This window comes from Neopelma chrysocephalum, unplaced genomic scaffold, assembly GCF_003984885.1.
Source record: "Neopelma chrysocephalum unplaced genomic scaffold, ASM398488v2 Primary Assembly neopelma1_75, whole genome shotgun sequence".
NCBI classification, from domain to species: domain Eukaryota; kingdom Metazoa; phylum Chordata; class Aves; order Passeriformes; family Pipridae; genus Neopelma; species Neopelma chrysocephalum.
This window is the reverse complement of record NW_020897736.1, coordinates 5319482-5327441: the sequence shown is the minus strand read 5'-3', so window position 1 is coordinate 5327441 and position 7960 is coordinate 5319482. Positions and strand designations below refer to the sequence as shown.

The 7960-nt window shown below is 40.7% G+C and overlaps 1 long non-coding RNA gene across 1 annotated transcript; it reads left to right on the top strand.

Moving 5' to 3' along the window:
* The first annotated feature begins 439 nt into the window (after positions 1-439).
* On the top strand, positions 440-5732 carry LOC113969975. The gene is made up of 2 exons (XR_003534984.1): positions 440-744; positions 5527-5732. It is a non-coding gene; the product is annotated as an uncharacterized LOC113969975 (long non-coding RNA).
* Positions 5733-7960: the final 2228 nt, after the last annotated feature.

Here is a 7960-nt window from a genome sequence, read left to right as displayed (position 1 = left end):
TGGAGAGAGGGTCCCCTTGGTCTCCCTGAGAAACCCGTAAAAATATTATGCATCTCTTTTGCATCAGTATTTAGCTGGGTTAATAAGAACATGGACAGTTAATAAGGACAAGGACATTAGCGTCTTTAAAATGACGGGGAAAAAAATTGTGAACTCACCCTTTCCGTTTTAAATGTCAAAAATAATTAGCAAAAGTTAAGCATATGTCTGACCTTGTCCATCAGAGTTTTTTTCCTGGCTTCAAACTTTGTTTATATATGGGTATCAACACTAAAGTGTCGGTGGTGGAATGAGCCTTGTGCACAAGGTAAACAGAAATGAAAACCGCTGTTCCTAGAAGTTACTGAGTGTTTAATTCCAGGACACGGACAAGTGAGATTGATCATCCTGTGTTGCTTGGAGAAAACAGCAAATGCACTTCTAGCACGCCAGGAAATCTCTTTCTGGAAGAATTAACGCTGTTGTAAAAGCACCCCTCTGCAATAGTGGGCACAATTCCGATTCCGATTGTTGAAATGAGACAATGGAGGACTGCTAAGGTGGCTGAGGAAATAGGGCACCTGCCTGTCAGGAAGAGGCTGAAGAGATTGGGATATGAGCTGTCTGTAAATACTTGAGGAGTTAACACCAGTGAGAGGAAAAAACTCCTTAGTTTGAAGGATGAAGCTGTGAAGAAACTTTCACTAGTTTTCAGAAACAGCCATGAGCAACAAAGGATCTTCTAAGTGCTTTACCCTAAATTTGGTAAGTTTAAGCAATAGACTAATTGAAATAATACCTCCCTCTGAAAGGAACTTGATGACCCAGATTATATCTATGTCCTGTATATTATACACAAACAAATTCTTGTTAAGTTTTTCAAGTGAGAAAGGTCTAGAATCTGGCCATGGGTACACAAATGGGTTAAACCATGCCCAATCAAACTATCCAGTAAAAACATGATGCAACTCCTAGAAGTAATTTAGTCCACCCAAGTGTCAGAATTGCCATTGGATGAGTCAGGGCTAAATTTACCTCCTCCAAATGCCTACCTTTCAATGCACAGCCGGTTTACTTCTCAAGCTTTCAAATGTATAGGCTGCTTATTTGTATGCAGTTGCCACAGTGCAGCCTCAAGATTCATGTCTCAAGCTTTGCTTCTCAGTTCCTGCATCTGTAAAGTCAAACACTTTCTTTCTTACCCCTCTGCCAGCATATTCCAGCTCTGATTTGCACACAGCTTGTTCATCAAGTCCTATTTCAACTTCTGAGTAGAAAATGCTAAGGCATTTCCAAAAGAGCACGTTTTTCCCTTTCATTTTCATCTCTTACTGTGTGAAAGAACTAGTGAGCCTTTCAGCTCCATCATTCCTTTCCATGCCCTGACAGAGGAGGCCCCCAAGTCCACCCATGATAGTGCTGAACATGTAGACTCTAGTATGCCACACTTTCCATATCAGAAGAATTTTTCTTCTAGTAGCTACAGAGACTTTCAACTCTAGCCTTTCTTCTCTGTGCCAAAATATCCTGGCTTCTATTTCAGGCTTTAGGAAGAAAATAAAATTCCCCAGCAATCTTGTTGACTTTACAGTTGAAACCAATTCTAGAGAAAAAGGAAAACTTGCTCAGTTGGCACAGTCTGAAACCACTGACCAACTTCCCCAATGGCACATAGTTCAAAATTGGGCTTCAGTCAGAAATTAAATCAAACAGCAAACAATCTTAGTGATCAAACAACACTCCCACTTGAAAACCAGGAGTCCTCAAAAACTAACACATGCATTTCTTGACAACTTTAAGTGTTCTTGTGGGGGAGGAAGGGGAAAGAAGAACTTAAACTTCAACTGCTTGTAACACCACCCTCTATTCACATGTACCAGAACAGTGATACAAAAATGAAGGTAGGAATAGGGTGTTTCTAACAACATAATTACTAATCAAAGTGTTATATGAAAGCAGTGTTGATAAGCTGCTGTCACCAGAATAAGTGTAACCTCTCAGCTTCCTGTCACATAATTATGTTCATTTCTTGATGTTGCAAAGTCTTTTTTTCTTTTTTTTTCCCCCTGAATTTTATAAATGGTAACATCATCATGGGACGTGGATGTCATCACTTGTAGAAAATCAAATACATTTAACTATTTAGCAATATTAGATGTCAGGATAAGATTGAAAAAAATGTATATCCTACACGAACTGCAATGAAGTTTAGGAGAGCAAAATGGAGTAATGGAAACATGAAAATTAAGACTCTTTCCCATGCAGAAATTGTCAGAGGATCATATTTATTGACATGAGATTCCTAGAGTTCTGATCTTATATTTCACCTGAAAAATAGTCCCTTCAGCAGCACAGTGCCAAAACCAATGATCCTTTACCTCACTGTAACATTCCTGTGTCAGAAGCTACATCATTTCTGTCTAATTGGTCATTTTAGAATAGGTAACCCAACTCTCTGTCAAATCACAAGTATCAGCCTTATGCCACATGTCAGATTCCTCACTGGGAATCCTGACCACAGCAACCAGCCAGTTCCACTTGTGTGGCCCCTCAGCTGGCACTGCTCAACTCACAAACAATATGCTTGGGCTGATGTTTGTCAGCTTCTCGATTAGACCATTAATCAGTACTTATATTATGGAAGATGTTTCTCTCCAGTCTCTGTACTAAATGGTGGCAGATCAGTTTTGATGTCAGGACTGACAAGGCATTTGTAAGTGTGCCAGCAAAAGGATATTGTGGAGGATATAAAAATACTTATTTATTAATGGTCAGCTATGAAGTAGGAGACTAACTGGCCATTAGGTCTTTGTGTCTACTTTTAGTCTGGGAAACAGCTCTTATCTTTAATAACTGTCTGTTAAATCATGACAAATTGTAAGGTTTAACATTATATCAAGACACACTTGACATTATTTTAAAGAAAAATTACATTAATCTAAACAAATGTAGGGAGCTGAACCTTAAGCAAGCACATGAAGATCAATGCAAGGATTAAGAGACACTATTTATATCTCTTGGAAGTACTGCTCATGTGTTCACACAGGGCTCTGCCAAGCAGTAAGCTTTCATTGCTTTATGATGCCAGCTACAAAATACCATCCTGGTACAAAACAACTTGTGTCATTCAATTTTTATGGAACTAAGCTGATACATTCTCCGGGGTGTATTTCCTGTATTTGCAAGTGACTTCTTAAGGCAAGAGGAGTCAGTAAAGCCAATAGATCAGATAAAGATGGATTAAAATGTGAACTAAATAATGAATTAAAAGCTTCACATTTGAGACTTCTGTTAATGTGTTAATTTGCTGAGGGAGCAGCTTAGATCATAGATAACTGCAATCCTCTAACAGCTTTAAAGCCAATCTATTTTATTTCTGAATTTCTTGTTAGTTGAGGATACCAGATGTAATAAATGATGGTGTATTGTAAATCTCAGACTGCATGGTGCACCAGAGGCAACACAATGTAGCTCATATGGTATGCACTGGGGGTCAGGAGGCCACGTACTAATGATCTGCTGAGGATCTGGGGGGATTCGCCAGCAGCAGTCACAGCACCAAAGAAGCATTCAAAGGGGAAATTTACTGATTAGTGTTCATATCACCTACAAATTGGATATCAGTACTTTAAAAACAGAGCTGATTTTTGTGCTACAGCCTGTATTCACCAACCAATAATCTTAGGAGGAAAAAAGATGTGTCAGAGTAAAATTAACAGGCATGATAGTGAAAGAGAGCATGTCAGTTGTACTATTTGTCTTAAACTGCAAATGGCAAGTGTGACTTCCCAGTAAGAATCTTGTTAATTGTGTGGAAATTGAACTGCTAACTAGATACCCTGGTAGAAATGTAGGAAATGTGGGCTCTGTCTGGAGCACTTCTGTGCCTCAACACATTTAGTAGGGATTGAAAAACGTAGCTTCAGAAAATAGTCACTGGTCAGTCATAAAGACATGTTAGTAATAACTAATAAAATAACTTCCTCTCCTTTGCTTCTCCAGCTATGCAGTAGCAGAATATTTTTAATTCTTTAAAAGACATGTCAATGTATAAGATTTTTCATAGAGCCAGCCATGTCAGTATTTGAAATTATATGTGAAATAGGTTTGTGGTGAGTAGAATCCTCAACGGGTTAAATAATTGGCTTTATTTTGTAATTACTTTCAGAGAAAAGATGTGACAAATGTTGCTGTTGCCATTTTCCGTATATTTTTGAAATACATAAGTGTGCCAAATGAGAAATGAAAGAGCTATCTCCACAGCTGGAGGCATCAAAAACTTCCATGTCACATTTGTATCAGTTATACATGTCTCTGTCAGGATTCTGAAAATTTTCACAGAAATAATTTGATTAGCAGGAATGTTTATGGCAACAGTGTACTGTAAGAAATAATTACAATATATTAAGAGAAATTAAATTTGAAATTATTAGTATTATTGCTAAAAATCAGAAAAGTATATCAATATAATTGATGGCACAAGAAACATGACCTTCATACTCCAGGACAACTAACCAGCACAGCTGAAAATGTGCAATAAAATGCTCAGATGCAAGAATTACTTGCAGAAATGATAGAGCAAAGAATTATGAATTTAAAAAATTCAGAGAAAGTTGCATACCCATTATAGTCAGTTTTAGAATACAGATGAATTTATAACAGAGAAAAAACAACAATTACTCTTTTTTTATAGCATTATATTATCACTTTACAAGACATAAGACTTAATCCCTGCCCTTAGTGTTCCTCAGATCTAAGACTGTTTTCTGTTTATACATGGATTCAATGCTCCAAAACTGGATCTGTTACCTGCAGACCCCACATCACGACAGTACAGGCAAATGCAAACCAGACAGAAGAAAACAATAATAACCACAAGAAAAATCCCAAAGAAATAACATTGTTATTGTAGTTGTTATTAACCATAGTTATTAAAAATTACACATTTGAGCAACTATAATTCAGTGATGGGAACAGTAATATGCATGTCTGTCATTCACAGCAATGGCATGGATCAGATGTAGGAGATTTTAAGAATCTAACTGAGCATAGAAAGGAAAAGATGTCAGCAAATGGCCCCAACCAGGAAGCTTAATCAGAAACAAATCTGTGATTTACTCTGAATTATTCTCTTCCCTCCTGAAGCAGAGAAAGGATGCTAACCACTTATGAGAACAATTGCTAATCACAGTAAAAATATCTGCCAGCTCAAAACCTCTGATCATAACAACAAACAGCTCCCTAGAACATACACAAAGCTGAGTTCATGTGGGGAAAAGAAGGAAAGGGAGGAGAAATCAAATCATTTCAGGAACAAATGATTGAAAACAATACCCTTAGTAACCTAAACCCTTCTGATGGCTCTGGCAGAACTGGCCCCGTTTCAGGGGCAGGGAAGGCCAGGGCCACTGGGCAGGCACTCCTGTGACTCTGGGACATCCCTGGCATCACAGGTATCTCAGAAATCCCTGCAGTTTGATTACAGCATTCTCTAGTTCTTCTTCAGTACATGTAAACCTACTTTGTCCTCTCTCTCCCTGCTGACAGGTAAAGGAACCTCAAAACTTGGAGAGTACTTCCTTCATGGATTTCCACAGAAAAAAAGGCACCAGGTCAGCACGGGCTTGCTCAGGCCATTATGCAGACCTTGCAAATTAGCTGCTCAAAACTGCAGACACACCCTGACCTTCTGTTTTGCTGGCTAGAGATCAGGACAACCTTCACAGCTATATAATATAATACTGTTGAACTTTTGTCTGCAGCCCTTTATTTGTAACCATTCTGACACATGAGATAAAAACAAAAGTTGTTCTTGAATTGCTTATGTTATATAAATATTTTTCTCTATACTAACTTCTGTTATATTCCTGGACAAAACCTGAACACACAGGGGATGGCAATTTAGTGACATTCATGTGTAGCCCTTTTGGGAAAAGCATTGTATATTATTTTTGATCTGGACTGGCAAATACAATCCCATGACATCACATTTAAAAATGGCTATGATCCACCCACTGAGAATGCCAAAGAAAAGCTGGCTGATTTTTTTTTTTAAAGGAAGCTAGCACAAAGATTACAAGGTGAAACAGATGTCTGAGGGTTGTTGTCTACACACAGAAAAACCCAGTTTCAAAAAGAAATATGTACAAAACGAAGTATGTTCTCTTTCAAAACTGTTTATATTTGCGCATTTGGCACTTAGCTGAACAGAACTGATGGGCATCCAGGTCACATTTCTCCTTTGTCTCCTTTCCTGTTTTTTGGTTTTTTTTTTTTTTTTTTTTAGACTTTTGGTTTCTTTCATTTTATTTCTCCTTCTTTCCCCTCATTTTCCCTCTCAGCTTTCTGTCTCAGCCCATCTCACAGGCCTTTCCATTTTTTCCTATTTCGCACAGCTTTGCCTTCTTATGATCCCTTATTATCATTGCCTTCTTATCATCCCTGAAGCTGTCCTACATATTTTGTCTGCCCCAGGCGTCCTCCTTTTAGTTCTTTGGTGTACATTTCCCTTTTTCCTTAATCCTTTACAATTCTTGTTAACTTTCTCTAGTGTGTTACCGGCAATAGGTTGACTTTTTGCAAATGGGGTTCAATCTAGGCGGAGCAGCCATGGCTGTTGGTTCTCAGCTGACAGATTAACTTGTGAGCAAGCACAGAAAGGTAAAAGCAAAAAGACAGCAATCACAGAAATGCTCATTATTATCCAGATCACCCCATGACTGCAAAAAATGCCCCCAGAAAATTATCCATTTGTGTCCATGGTGTCACATCACTGTTTCACACCTCTGTCCCTAAGCAATCAAGGGAATGTGGACCTCTCCTGAGTTCCCTTCTTTGCCCACCTCGGGACAAGAAAAGCACAAAGATGACACCTTCATTCTTCTAAGTCAGCAGCATGATTTTATTTTTAAATATAGCCTCTGTGCAAAGCTAGTCGCTGCTTTCTGGTCGGTACACTATATCTTCTTGTGCCCTTTCCCACTATAATTTACCCTGCTGGAATTGCTTCCATCTCGCTTAAGGTTCTCTGAAACTTGTTCTGCGAAACAGACCGCATTTGCTTGGTCTCAGTTTTGTCCTAATTATAAACCTGAATGCAGAGCGGTGACATGTTCTATTCCTCTTTTAGCCACACGCTTCCATAAATGCTGACAACTCAGGAGCTATGACAAACAGCCCTCAGCCCCGCGATGGAAATCGCCGCTGTCCTTACAGCACAGCCCCAGCAGATGGCAAAAGGGTCCGCCTCGGTGCTCGACAGACAGCGGTTTGACAGGACTGGGAAAACTCCAACACTTTTTATTCCTTTCCCCTTTCTTTCCTAAAATCCACCACGGTAGCACACTGAACCCAATCCCATTTCGCTCGTTAATTCAAGCGAATTAACCACACTACATCGCCTGTTCCAAGGACGTGACATGGGGTGACTGCTGCGTGAGGCACAAGCCCACACTGGCCCCCTGATGCCTGTTCTGCTTCGGTTTTTGTCTTCAGAAGTTTAAAACACTGAATGTCGAGACGCACTGTACTTGTGTAAGGACTGTAACGTGTTTGTGCCAACCGCTGTTGCAGCATTGCTTCAGAAGTAGTTACAACAGGCCAACTCTGTTACCGCAAGGAAAAGGGCATTATAAAAAACGAATTTGCATTTCACGTGCTTGAACACAGTCGCCGCGACATTTACCCGCTCCCCCAGGTATCGTTATCAACCTCCGCGGCTGCCGCAGCGCTCCGTGCGCTGTCCCCTCCCCGCGCCTCTGGACGCGCGTTCGCGCGGCACCGGCCGCCCTGACGGACCCGTCGGGTGACACGGCCCTGCCGGTGACACACCCCAGGTGGCACATCCCGGGTGACACCCCCCGAGTGACACCCCCCCGGTGACACATCCCAAGGGACACACCCCCGGGGACACCGCCGCGTCCCTCCGGGCCGGGCCCAGCGGGGCCTGCGCGGGCCGCGGCGCGTGCGCGGGGCGGGGCGG